General features: G+C 37.9%; 1 protein-coding gene across 4 annotated transcripts in view; it reads right to left on the minus strand.

Moving 5' to 3' along the window:
• XKR6 (XK related 6) overlaps positions 1-14807 on the minus strand; it is a 313018-nt gene that overhangs the window by 211328 nt on the left and 86883 nt on the right. Inside the window, exons 1-4 of one of the 4 annotated variants that reach the window (XR_008661203.1) lie at positions 11218-14143; positions 10668-10726; positions 6529-9148; positions 4610-6091 (exon numbers count right to left, since the gene is read on the minus strand). The exons of 1 other annotated variant lie outside the window; for it this stretch is intronic. The gene's annotated coding sequence lies outside the window, so the exon portion shown is untranslated. Of the gene's footprint in view, positions 1-4609; positions 9149-10667; positions 10727-11217; positions 14144-14807 lie in introns of those variants that run through there. 2 more of the 4 variants (XR_008661201.1, XR_008661202.1) reach the window with 2 other exon arrangements.

The raw sequence follows: 14807 nt of genomic DNA on the forward strand, positions 1-14807 counted from the left end.
TAGTGAGATAGTGAACTTTGCCCTTTTTTGTCGTTCTGCACCATTTGAGTTTTTATAAATTATCTCCTGTTTATGATAAAAGGTGATCTGCATTTTGGAAATACAGGTTTTGAGAGACGGAAGAGAGGAATCATTACCAACCACCTCTCAGTCCTCCCTCACTTGCCAGAGATCATAAACTGCGAACCCATGGGAGCCAACAATTCTAGGCTATCCTCAGGTGAAAGTCCCACACGGGAGGAGCCACAGAGGACAGCCTGGGCCCCCTCCCACCTGCAGAATGGAACCTCTACTCTTCAGCATGAACTTTGGGGGCCTCCATGATCTGCTGCTTGACCATGCTCATCCTGGCCTGCTGTTGCTCCTGGTGCTGCCCCTGCCTGGCCTCCTGGGACCTCCTTATGGAATAAACACTGCCTGCCCTAGAGGGCCCTTGCTGGTTTTTAAGTTTATTTATTATTTTTAATAATCTCTACCCCCAACATAGAGCTCGAACTTACAACCCCAAGATCAGGGGAGCGTGCTCCACGAACTGAGCCAGCCAGGCGCCCCGGAGGGCCCCTTCCAAAAGCTCATCCTTCCCCAGAGGGACCCTTGCACTCCTGGAGGATATTTGCCATCCTGTCTAGCTGCGTGTTATGATCATGCTGCCTCAATCCCCAAATCATGTCACTGAGGGGCCACGTGGGCCTGGCCCTGGAAAAGAAAAATCGAGGTAGGAGAAACAACAGTAGCAAAAACAAGGAGGAGTGTGCACAGCTGCATCTAGATGCAGGGAGGGCTACCAGGACCAAGTGGCTGAAAAAGACAGTATACAACTGTTGGAAACTCCCCAGTATTTTATTTTCTCTCTTCCTCAAGATAAGCCTGTCATCTCCAATCTATACCAACGAGGTATACTCTCAAATCTCACCTTCCCAACGAGGTCTACTCTGAGCTCCTGAAGAATGAAGACCTGCCCTTCCATCCCACACTGGCGTCCCAATTGCAGGTGCTCTGCCCTTCTCCATTTGTTCCATGGGATGATAGTCTACAGGCTGGGTCTGTTCCGCTCTGCTACTGTGTGAACTCCACGCTTTGTGTGTTCTTTCCTCAAAGTGCCTAGAAGAGCGCCTGTCATTTGGCAAGCACCCATCAGTATGCTGCAGGAATGAACAAACAATTCACTCCAGTGTCCTGTCCAACTGCACCTAGTTCCCCTACCAAACAGCTTTTTACAAAAATTATTTTTGCTGTAGACTTTCTGAAAAGGTAGGGAGAAGCAGGAAGCCAGAAAGGCTAGTGAGAACTCTGAGTGTGGAGATATGTAGTGTTTCCAGGCACAACGTTAAGGATCAAGAGCCCTTGCCCACTCATGATCTGATGCCCTGTGAGGCACCAGTGTACACGTGGGCTGAAACATTTCATTCTCGAGAATTTGAGTTTCCGTCAAGGTAAGGATGAAAAACAGGGCTGGAAGAGGCCAGAGTTTACAGGGCTCAGCCCTGGTCTGCTCAGTCATAAAAAAAAAACACGGATAAACCAACAGCACTGGCCAGTGAATGTTGCATTTTAAGGATTTCTACTCTGTCCTGGTGCCACTTCCCTGCTAACACCTTTTCCTGATTCTTGCTCTTAATTTCAAACCTTTCAGGTGGTCATCAGCTTCACTACCAGAGGGGGCCACTTTTCTGGTGGAAAAGTGAGAGAAAAGACTTTTACACTCTTTTGCTCTCTCAGAGCAAATTTATCATTTTTTAAATCAGATTTTTAAGACTTACGTAATAGTCCAAGATGGAATTCTAGGTCATCTGCGGCTGGCACTTTTTTCCCCCCCTGAGGAAATGGCAGCTATGGAATTAACCTTACTTCTTAATTTAAACAGATAAATCTAAACATCATAATCTAGAAGAAGGGAGAACTGCGGTTTGCTACAGTGACTTCCTAGATGTTACATAAAAAGCAAGCAAACCGGAATTGCTTACTGCTGGTAGATGTGAAAAGCAATGCTCCCAACACCTGTCTGACTTCCTAAAATCATCAAGAAGCTCAAGTGCTCAGACACTGTGCCACTCAGCAGCCCCCACACCGGAAGTATGCTGAATCAGACCCAACAAGAACAGCCAGAGGCATAGACAGCGATCTGTGAACCACACATTTGCCTTCGCTTGGCCTAGGACTTAAGGATAATTCCTCATTTCTGAAAGTGGTAAACTATGTTACAATGATGATGTATTTCAGTATTTTTCCAGAAGATCCCACAAATGGGGCTTTTAAAATGGCGGAACTCATTCTGTGATGCAGTTTTCTTAGGTTAAAAGGGCACTTGGAAAGGCCACCAGGAGCCCCTCAGGAGCTAAAGAAAATCCTCATTCCTAATGGAAAAGTGCTGAGATATGATTTGACTAAAAATGTAACTTGGTTTGGAGCAAGACTGAAATATTGGAGAGAGAAACTAAATTTCCTGCTTGTAACCATCATCAAAGACCCGCAGTAAGTAATTTCTATTTTTTCTTCCAAATACAAAGTGGCAAATCTTTGGTCAAATGGTCAATCTATGGTGAAATGATTTCAATCAGTATGTGTCTATTTACAAACTTTTCTCTGCTACATACATGAGAACGTTCAAAATATTTAACCCAAAATTTTGACGGCAAAGCGATGCCCTCCAGGATTGAGGAAATTTACAAACCCTCACACTGAGTCTTCTGCCAGCAGGAAAGGATGTCAAGCACACAGCAAATGAAGTCCAGAACATCCCTCAAATCAATTTCCTACTTGCTTTCAAGTCCCAATGAATACAGAAAGCAGGTGTCTGCCTCACTAATCTTAGCCCTGGGTTTAATAATTCAAAATTGGGTCTCCTAAGAAAAAGTCTCTAAGGAAAACAATGTAGAATATGGCAAGCTTTCCCTAATGAAGAATTGGGTGAGAAATTTGCAATATCTCCGAGATAAAGGGAGGTACTTTGGAGTTCTGCAAAGCATGACTAGAGGCCATGGACTTCCTCTGAACTTGCCTACAAGCACCTGTTTAGGAAGGATACCAACCTTCATCTTTAGATGCCAAAGGAAGAAATCTCGGTATCTTTCTTGAAAACTCACGGCATCACACACACACACACACACACACACACATATGAATATATCACTTACTGCAGCTAGCACGTTAAGCATATGGGATATAAAATAGTCACACACAAGCAATGGTATATAGTAGAGTCCATCTTAAACTTATTACTGGAGATAAGCAGAAATAACACAATTTATAACCATTGCACCGTTTCTGGTCACTTTCAGTGTAGAATTTTTCTGCAAGTTGGTGACTCTTTTGCAGGCTGAAAACTTATCTGCAAGGTAATAAATGATTTCCTCAGAATTTGTACTGTAGTGGGATTTTTACTTTGTGTTATTTGAGGTTTCCGTTTATCTTCACTTAAAGCTATTGGAAATCTGTAGGAGATTTCCAGGAGTTCTTGGTCAACCGTTGGTTGAAACAGGATGATACTAGCTGTCCTTTTAACTATGTTTTCTTTTTTAAAATTAATCTCTACACCCAGTGTGGGGCTTGAACTCACGTTCCTGAGATCAAGAATCACATGCTCTACTGACTGAGCCAGCCAGGCACCCCTTAACTGCTACCTTAATTAGCTTAAGACCGTGATTCCCACTATATAGCAATGTTGAAGTAATTATCTAAACCTACCCAAACTGTTCAATGGGACATAGGATAAACAACGGGGACCTTAGTATGTTAATCCTGAACATTTCCAAGAACCAAGCAAGCAGTATGCAGCCTTTTGATTTCACAGGTTGATAATTTTTTTAAAGTATCTTTACCGAACTAATTTGACATGGCAAGCTTTTTATTTTACCAAGGGTACACAGTAGAGGGAATGACATAAAAGTTTAAAAGGGCAATTTTGAAACTGGAAAAAACTTTTGAAGTCCCCAGCCCATCCTTCTCTTTTTCCTGTTTTGCCTCCAACTGGCACCCATCCTTGGCTGGGCATTCAGCAATGTGGGGACGGACTTCCAGGACCAAGCTTCCTGGACCCTGGACTCAGGTCCATGGAGCACAGCTCACACATACTGACTGCCACTCCAACCCCTACTGGCCCCCACCCCACCCCCCACTACTGATGCTGGATGGGTGTCTTTCTCTTCTCTACAAACTACACTGCCGCCCCTACCCCATTCCCAGGACTCACTACCACTGTTACCTTTGACAGCCAAAGGGCACAATCCACTAGTTTAGACCCTCATTTACATGTCCTTTGTTCCTTTCCTCTCCTTTAACTTACCGATATTTAATAAAAATTTAATTAGTAAAAGCTCCTTCAAGGGTACAAAGCTACTTTATTTGGACAGTTTGCTGCATTCACACAGAAAAGCTCAATATACATTTCCAGTCAGCCCAATCCTGAGCACTTGGTAATTACAGCCAAAGCTTCAGAAACTCTTACTGAAGACACAGCCCCTATTCAGTCGTTTTACATGTGGAAAACAAACACATGTAAGTAGCTTCTAAGAATACTTTGCACATTACATGAAAAGTAAAAATATTATATACTTTAAATTTTTACTCAAAAAATAATTTCAAACTATTAGGTTTAAAATACTGAGACCACTTAAGTTTAATATTTATTAGAGCAAGAATCAGAAAATTGTTACACACAGTATATACTCTTTTACACAAAACACATTTGCACATTTCTGAAAGGCACTTGTAAAAATTATTTTTGGAGTAATATCACATTTTGCACATCATGGTAATTTGGTAGTGTTTTTAAGGGATACTCTTTTATTTTGTTTAAAGTAAGACACACCAGAACAGTCAATGTGGATTCATGGTTACCCTGAAATGTGGTCTATTTTTGGACAAGTCTCACTTTCAAAATCCTATTGACATGATGACCTTCTCTGCACGTGCCCAGCTTTGACTAGGGTCCAGGGCAGGACACAAAGATCTTGGTAACTTGACCTCATGAACTCATGACCCCAGAACTAGGAAGCTCTCACAGAGGTCAGCTGTGGTTTTCTCTGTACCTATGGCACCATGAGGTCTACTCCTGGCCTCAAGAGAGTCAGCTGCTGGAGAGGAAGAGGGCCCCCACACCCAACAGAGTCCCCAGCACAGGGCAGAGGTACAAAGGAGACGACAGTCAACACCGCAGCTCTAAATACAGTGCTGTGAATTTCTATAGGCACACTTTGCACAGCCCAAGTCCCCAAGTCTAGATCTGCTTTATTTCTAGACCAGAACGTGCAGGAAGGGAGATGGAGAGGAAAGGACATAAGTGGACTCTTTTACAGTAAGCTGACTTGCAAACCTCCCGCTACGGGCCAGACAAAACATGGCAATGGGAAGGAAGAAGCCTGAAATGGTGGAGTTTTCATTCTATCTTGACCTAATCAAGGGGCTCAAACTTAGGCAACATTGAGAAAGACTGAAAAGGAAATGCAATACGATTGCCTGGGAGGGATTAAGCGGGATGGATTTAACAGGATGCTGGAATCCTGTATGCTCCACATTTCCCCCACCTTTAAGTCAATGGTGCAGAAACGGATGGCCAGGGAACAAGAATCGGGGCACAGATGGGCTCGGGTGCCTTTCTCGGGGGACATGCAAAGCACGGGGGAGACAGGTATTAAAAAAGCCCCTCCCCCCCCCCAAAAAAAAAGCCCCCAACACTATATTCCCAGGGGAAATTTACAAACACCTTTGAGTCCAGAACATGACGTCTAACTTCCAGTCCTGTGCAAAGCTCTGGGCTCTCTCCATCAGTGTGAGCTAGTCACCAGCAGGCTGTTCTGACAGAAAGGTTTTAGAGGCCAGAGTATGCTCTCTTATGGCAAAGATACATTTCATGAGGTGGTTTTCTTGCTCTATAGGTCCAGGCCATAAAACAGTCAAATTGTTTCATGTACAAAAGCAATGCAGTCTACGTTTCCAAAGTGTGCTGCAGTTGTCAATCTGACTGTGCTCTTCCATCTGTTTACTCAATCCCCAAATCAGTTTCTTCAGATTTCTTGATTTTTCAAGGATGATCTTCTCAGCAAAGCTGTTTTTGGCAGGAAAGTCCCAATGAACAACATAACAAGCAGGGGATCTGAGATTCCAAAGTGAAGATTAGAGCCATTCAAATAGAATTTTCTGTTAAAACACATTTCTAATAAGATAAATCAAATGTATCCATTCTGTGTCAAAATAGAACCGAAGACAGTTTTGTCTAATCTTATAAATGGCTTAATAAGGTTCGGAAACAATCATACATTCAGGAACTTGAAAGGAATGGAGAAGGAATTACCTGGGAATCTCAACAATTTTCCTGAGAATGTGTTCTAAATTTCAGAGTCACAAAGTTACAGAATCGCAAGTTCCCAGTTACTATGTTAATTGGAAATACACATTTTATACCATTAATGTGACATCCTAACATATGAGGAAAAAGGGGTCTCGAGACTTAGGTAGAAAACTTTTATAATAATTAGGGATTTTAGAAGAAATATGTCCATTTAAAAAACAAAACATCAATACTCAACTTACTATGGAGTAAACGCCCCTACACCGGCAGGAAGCAGGTACTACCTAGAAGGCTGTGCCATACTTTTGTGCCTCAGCTCTATTTTTACCACTGTACTTGTGGGGCAGCTCTTTGTAGTCAAGGTTTGCTCCGTTATATTACAAAGCTCTGGACTTGTGGCTTCAGTTCAATGTAACAAGGCAGTATAAACATCCTTCAAGATTTGAAGCTCCCTTCAAAGGCGACAGAGAACCCCTGACAGAGAATGACAATAAAGTCAAAGCAAGGTCAGAAGAAAAATGAAGATGATATTTTAGATCAGGGCTTCCTGACCAGGGCAGTCTCTCTACCCTCAGAAATTACAGTCTTGTTGGAGAAAGTTACCCTCATTTATAAAGGGGTCTAAAGGTACCAAAATACAAAGAACCATTCATTGTTCTAGGCTCACTTTCTCTGTGGGTCCCTATGTACTTACTGTACAAAAATTTACAAAACTCTGTTCCTCCTCAGGGAAACTGAGTCAGACTTCTAAACTTTCACAGTGATGTGCCAGACTATGGAATATGGTGACCCACGAAGGTACATATTTTCCCACTAAAATTCTGTTACAGTACAACTAAGGACAACATTAAACAAAAGTCAGGTTTTATTTAGAAGTTTCTAGAAAGCAACCATCAAATACTGATTATATTCATGCCATCAATTCTCTATTATGCTCTGTATTCTACATTACTTTCTAAAGTTATACAACAGGGACAAAAGATCCTTTTTTAATAATATTTTCTCTAATATTGAAGACACTTATTTTGAATGATGTTCATCTTTGAGCTGCACACCCATTTATAACATGCTAAAATAAAAGTCAAACTCACTGTTAAGAAACACACTAATATTTCCCCAGATCAACTGTCACTAGCCTTAAAATACTACTGCATGCTAGTGTGAACTACCCAACTGAATATTAGAATGTCTGCTGTCCCAGGGATTTCATATAAAGCCTCATAATCTCTCCAGGAACTTAATTTCCCTCACACCTTAGGTTAACTATGTAAGAGTATATCCCCCATCCTCACCACCATTTTTTATTCTTGGGCTCTTAACTTTTTCCCTCTCTTGGGTCTCTTTCCTTTGTATGCAAAGTGTTCAGAATTTAAGAAGGCTTTTAAAATATTCATTCCAGTAGAGACCAAGTTTTTTTCCTGTCTGCCTTATTCCTTTTGGGTATATCAAATGCTGAGGCCCAGTCAATATTGTGGCTGGAATTGTCTTAGAGGAAACACCTCTATTGACAAAAGTATCACAGAAGCAGGGTTTTTTAAAAGCTAGTTGTAATCGGAAAGCAGCAAATAGGCAATGCACATTTAAATTAAAATGTAACTTGATTTTTAAAAATCTCATGTTTTCGTTGTGCCATCTATTAAATATATATCAGTCAAATCTTCTTAAAGCAAAGGGGTGGGGGTTATGCTACAGGGTATCTTATTTAGCTTCTAGAAGCCTTCTAATAGAAATGTTATGAAAACTTTGGTTATACACAAACTTTCACATTATTGGATAATCTACCAATAATAAAACTTGCAATAAATGAATACATTAACATTCTACTGAGCTACTAGTCTATAGTTCCTTGAATGAATTCTCCTCTTTCAAGTTGTTCTAAAGACAGTCTTAAAAAGCAATCTTTCCCCATTTTTGGTCAGAGGTGTAAGAAGGCTGTTGTATTTGACTATCAAAAAAAACTGCCTCCACAAAGTTCCTCAAATCTCTTCATCCCAGCAGTCAACCATGGACTCACCCAGGGACTGCCTGATTCTCCTGTCAAATAACAAGTTCTCCAGGTACTCCTCTGGTCAAGCATACCCTAGAGTTCATATTCTGGGTCTACATGAAAATGAGTCTATGGTTTTAAAATACTGTGTTCAGGTACGTGGAATAGAGCTAACTTGCAAATTTTTAAGGGGAAGTATTCCTTCTTGGAGATTCAAAGTTTTGTTTTTCCTCCTTCCCTTTTATACTAATACTATCTCTTGTTCATTTTACTTCGCACTAATTCATGCACCCAACAATAGGGGAGAGAGGGAACAGCTCTTTTTCCTCATTAGCACTTCTGTCCTATATAATAATATCCAATTCAAAAATCAGCAGCATTTGGTCACAAGTGTATTTGAATAAAATCTGCATATTCTAATACAGACCATTCTGAGGTCATTTCCAGGCTGAAATTCTATAATGACTATTCATAGGACTGTCACTTGTCTCCTCCTGATCATTAATTACCTCTGGTCTAAGTAAGCTACCCTGCAAGGTAGATAGAAAGGAAAAGGAGCTGACCAACACAGCATGGGAGGATGACATAACCTGCCTGGGAAAACATGGCAGCCCCCAAATCTTCAAACTATAACTATCTCCAGAGAATGACACTAATACTGGTAGATGAGAATTTGAGACATGCATGTCAACTGAGAAACACAAAATTATAGTATCTATTCTTCTACAGACTTTTTTTTTATTAAAGCTACTGATTCTCCTAGTAAGTCATTATATACACAAAGCAATAATTTCCAGAGTTCCTAAATATTTCCAATACACTCAACTTAGGGATCCAAGATTCTGAACATGCCATCACCAAAAAAAATTGCAAACCTAAAAAACAAAAAGGAAAAAAAATTAAACAATGTCAAAAGGAAAAAACTTTCTTAGAAAAGGTCAATATTTACTTTTTATTTTTCAAAATGACACTTTAATGTTTCTCATCTTACAGTTATAAGCTCACAAGTCTAAACATTAAAGTTCTGCTTAGAAACAAGGCAGTTTACTTATTAAGAAAAATATTAAACTATACTCAAACATATCACCTATTTAATATTTAAATACCTTCACATTTACAATTTCAGGCTTTAAATTAAAGTAGCATTAGCTCTAGATTTTCTTTTAAAAGTTATCATTATGGTGACAGACATTCAGATGCAGGACTAAAATTACTGATTTCATTCTTACAGAACACACACCTTTAGAAACCACATTTTTAGTCAATTAACAGTGGTTACAGTCTTCGTACTTCTTCCCCACTAACTTTTAGCACATGAAATACAACAGATGACTTTCAAAGTTCTTTAACCTTATAAAGGGTCAATTTAGATAGGATTTATTTGAAAAAAAAAATTTTATAAGGGTAAACATAAGAAACAAGAATTTCAAAAAATAAAAATGATCAGTACTTGTTTCTTATTAAAGCATTAATACATAAAAGTGAACTATATGAACAATTCTTCTACAGTTAGCTTAAAAACTGCTTTTTTAGATTAGCCTATTTAATTTTTCCACAGAAAAGAGTTCAAAGTTCACATTTCAGAAGAATAGAACAACACAGCAGAATATATGGAAAACAAAGAAACAACCATTGTATCTGTTTCTCTTTAAGGACAAAGCTAGACTGACTTATTTAAGTATAAACTGAGATCGCAGATATAAAATCATGACACTCCAGTCAACCTACATAGTTCCTGGATTTACATGGCATGTGAATAAGTCTATCATCACAGAAAGCCACGTATATAAATGAAAATACATTTTAAGAATTTAAGTCACTCTCGACATTGGAGAAAATATTGTTTTTAAGATATATCTGCAATACAGTGTATAAGAAAATGCTTTCTGGTAGAGAAATGAGGGAAGGTAGAACTAGAGCAACAACAGAGTCCCTGAAGAAAACAGGAAAATAAGTATGACTTTTAAAAATACATTAAGTTGTCACAGTTCCGTAGAATCTGCCCTCTGTCTCATCCTCTGAGATGGGATGACAATTTCATTTTCTTGGCATGCCATCAATTAAACAAATGTGTAATTTAGGCTAAACATAAGTAAATTTGTGGTACTATTTTTGCTATGAATGCTAGTACATGTAGTACAAAGAAAGATCAAATAACCACTTGCTCTGAAAAGATGGCTTAGTATAAAATCTGAACTTGAACAAAGAACCTACTAGAATTCTATTCCCAGGGAATTAAGCCTAGGAACTGCCTTCTAAGCTCTGCTACGTCATTATTTTAACAGGACATGGTCAACAGGAATAAATAAATAGCAGCACCCCCAAAAGACGTTTTACTGTAATAAAGACAAACAGTGTCTCCTCAACTATAAAATATATTTTGAACTAAGTTACCTGTGATAATTAAAGCAGAGTTAACTGACACCACTAACATTCTTCACAGGACTTTACATCTTAAAAAGAAAAAAAAAAACAAAAAAGCATACATAAGACATCAAAATTCTTTATGACAGCAAAAGAAAGCTGCGATAAGACCCTTACTTTCTAGTCTGAGAAACTTAAGTCTGCAGCCCCTTTTATTTTTTTATTTTATTTTATTTTATTTTTGTAGCCCCTTTTAAAGCACACCCTATTACTTTTCAAAGGAAGATAATTATTTCAATCTGCAAATTCCTAATGGGTGTTTTCACATATAAGAGATATTTTGTCACTAGTTAAAAGTCACTCACTAGAGCTCACTAAAAAGATAAAACAAATGGCTTAATCAATACATCAATTTACACAGCTATTTACATTTGAACCAGTTTAGTTAGAATATATCCACAAGTTGCTTAATACTTTTTGTTCACAACTTAAGATTTTTGTTTTCTTAAAGAAGGAATTGGGATAAGAGAACAGACATGGAAAAACATGAAGGCCTCTCTCTCTCAGGTTTTGCCATTACCATTCTGTTTGCAGTGGTTTCAGGACGAGGCGATCGCACACCTTCTAGTCAGAAATCAGATGGCCTCAAAACAAACTCATCTCAGTCTTAGGCCTCATGTCTTTCGCTTAGAGCTAAAAATAAAAATACATGTGAATGAACAAATGATCATGGAATGAAATCTCTAACATGACACATAAAATATCAAAAGCCATTTTTATCACAGAAAAATGAAAATGTACACATTTCTATCCAGAGCATCACAATCCTATTTAGAATGAAAGGCTGTTCTTCTTATCCCATCAGCTGCCAGGCGTTACAGTAACTATGATAATTTAATTCTAAGGCGGTTCTTACAGAGCTACACTAGTATTTTATTCATCTCCTAAGATTCTGAAATGTTCCTTTTTTTGTTTGTTTTTTGTTACGAAGTTAAACATAACAATATCATTAATGAAGCTAATGACACTGAATAGCAACTTAGCTTTCTTTGTGCAAAAAAACCAAGGCAAGCAAAGTATGATGCTGAACCAGAGCAGGCTGGCCCTAGAAACATATTTTTCTGTATTTAGAAACTCCTAATTCCAATAGCAGCGCTGGTAGTACATGAAAATTAGCTTGTTTCTAAAATCAAAATAAGGGATTCACTCATTCTACAAGTACTGAATGTTTCTAAGCACTGGAAGCCAAATGGTGATAGGAGAGCTGGGTTCTGGACATTAGCAAGTGGGGTCCTTGCTGTTTCTGAAGTTTTTGTCTCAAGTCTGGGCTATCATACTAAGGAGACAGAAAATAAGGATTGCTGTGCGGGCAGTATATATGACAAGAGAATGAGACTGTAGGATTTAAAACAAAATCCATTGAGAAGCCTAAATCTTATGCTGCAAGTGACATCCAGCCATTATTTGGTCTCTGTAGTGTGAAGCTTATATTTCCAAAATCCTCATTAATCCTGAAAATTAATTCTCCTCCATTTCGAGAGCACTAGTAGTTTCAATCCTAAATATAAATGTCTCACACTATTTCACAAGGTTAAATCAGCCAAGCACCTTCAAAAATCACTTAATGTAAGAGTCCTTCATTCAACTGAAGCCATAATTTAAAACTCAGAAGTTCTGCTGCCAAAGTTACACTTCAAGAACTGGCCCTAACTATGGTGTAATGAAGACAAATAGCGTCTGAGATTTTTTTACACCACTTCTATACTTCCATTATATAGGATTACTAAATTATCAGTAGTGTCTATACTAACAACATTATTATTTAATGCTTTGCATTCTCTGCTGGATCTACGTATGCCAATGAAAGCCTTTAATTCTGTGGGAACATGGTACATTACCAAAAAATATCAAAACAAATCAATTTAAGCTCAATGTTCACCTTAAATCATGAATAGTAAACATACTTCCGAGTTTGCTGATCTTCTGTCATTTTTCAGGTGAAGTCCAATTACTTTCAATATCTAGACAAATGTAATGGTTTGACTCTGAAGTTTATAGGTTTCAGAGTCATCCTTTAAAGTAATAACTTGTAATTTACACTTAAATATTTAGAATAAAGAAGAAAAGAATTGAGTGTTACCTAAGTTTTAGGTTATGGTTTGCATGAAGTGAAAATGTATTTTTTTAAATCAATAAGCTTTTGGAAGTTCACTTCCCACTGATGCTCATAAAATCATTCTAACAGTTTTGTATTTTGATATATTCAGATTTTAATCAAGGAAAACTGAACGTTGGTCTTATTTCTAAGGTAGTCCCTCCTCCTTCCTTTACCACACGTGTTATAGATCCCAGCAAATTCCAGAAAAAACATAATTGATACACTTTTTCTACATTATGCCTCTAACATTCACATATCTGTAAATACCAAATTTGTCCCACATCAACAAAGACAACCCTATTCACCCCAGGGTTCCTCTCAGCTCATCCTGTTTGCTACCATTCTTGGGCAAAAACTAAAAGTAACAAGATGTTTCATTTGCCTCCCCAAAACTTGGATCCTTCCTTAAGTAACTTTTATCCTCATTCTTTTTTGCTTCAGTCATAGCCTGTTTTGTTTTAAGAAGTTACAGTCCTATCCTTTCTCTGAACCAATCCACCCAGCCTAGAGACTGCAACAACAAATACAGCACCACTATCCTTTGCACAACTCTCACTACTCCTACTTGGCTCAAGGACTTGAATGATAAAGTAACAAAAATTTATGACTCAGAAGACATGTTTTGTAGCTTACCAAGACAAGTAACCTTATTCTCAGTTTTAAGTTATACTAATCATAAAACTCCACTTGTCACATCAGGAATGTCCCATTGAGGTCTCCCATTTAATAAGATCAATGACTTCCAGTAAGGTAGTTATAAATGTAAACAAATCACAGAACCAAATTTCTGTTAAAATGCCTGTTATTTTAAGAATATCAATGTAAAATACATTCTCATGAAAATAATTTCCTTAGTTTGGACTGGTTTTCGTTTAACACAAAGGGTTATTACATGATGTACTAGGAGTGAACCTGCAACCTGATTATTATGATCTCTTCTTAGATTACTTTTTGATCCCAGCACTTTACACATTCTAAGATCTCCCTTCTGACATTGCACATCTCATTCCCTAATCTAAGCAAAAACCATAAGCATTCTTTTTTATTTCCTGATCATAAGCTGTTTATTCCTTGTACTGTTTAGTTGTAGCAGCAGCCTTAATTTACATGGAAATTCTACAATAAGTATTTACGTGTGCACTTTCCCCAACACATCTAAATGGCACTGTAAACACAAAATATTTATCAATCAGAAAATCTCCAATCTCAAATTTAAGGATTCTATGGAAAGAAGAGAGTGCTCAAAAAAAATGGTGTTGAGACCACAGCTAGCCATTTGCAAAACAAGGCTGGCTCTCTATCTTCATTCCTTAAGCCAAAATAAATCCCAGATACACTAAAGTTAAAACATGAAACTATAAAAATACTTAAAATATGGATGAAACTTTCAAAATAATTTTGAAGTACAGGAAGATCTTTAATCATGACACAAAACCCAGCAGCCAAAAAAAAAAACAAGCAAAACAAATCCACAACTGATTTTTAAAAAGGCAAAAATCAAACCAAACAAGTATAAGCAAAAAATAAACAATAAGCCAAGGAAAATATTTATAGGAAAAATTTAATATGCACAAAATTTTTATAAATTTCTAAGAAAAAGCCACTGAAAAACAGGTGATGATTATCAACAATTCACTGGGAAATAAAAATAACCTGCAAATATATGAGTATCTTTAAACTCACTCAAAGTTTTAAGAAATGGGAATCAAAAGGAGATGCTAATGATGGGTAATGATTAAATTCAAGAGTGTGGGAAACCCGGCGCTCAAACATAACACTGGTAGAGGTGTAAATTGGCGCTACACTTTTGAAGAACAATGATGGTATCTACTAACATTTAAAAACCCACGTTTTTGACCCAGAAATTTCACTTCTGAGGCTAGATCCTTCAGATTGCTTCTCACAGCTAAGCAAAAATATCTGTACAGAGAGTTATTTATATACAAAAAATGAAAGAAAAAAAACCTGGAAAACAATTCCAACATCTGTCCAGTGTCCAAGTGTCCAAAAGG

Source organism: Nyctereutes procyonoides, unplaced genomic scaffold (assembly GCF_905146905.1).
Source record: "Nyctereutes procyonoides isolate TBG_1078 unplaced genomic scaffold, NYPRO_anot_genome, whole genome shotgun sequence".
NCBI lineage: Eukaryota > Metazoa > Chordata > Mammalia > Carnivora > Canidae > Nyctereutes > Nyctereutes procyonoides.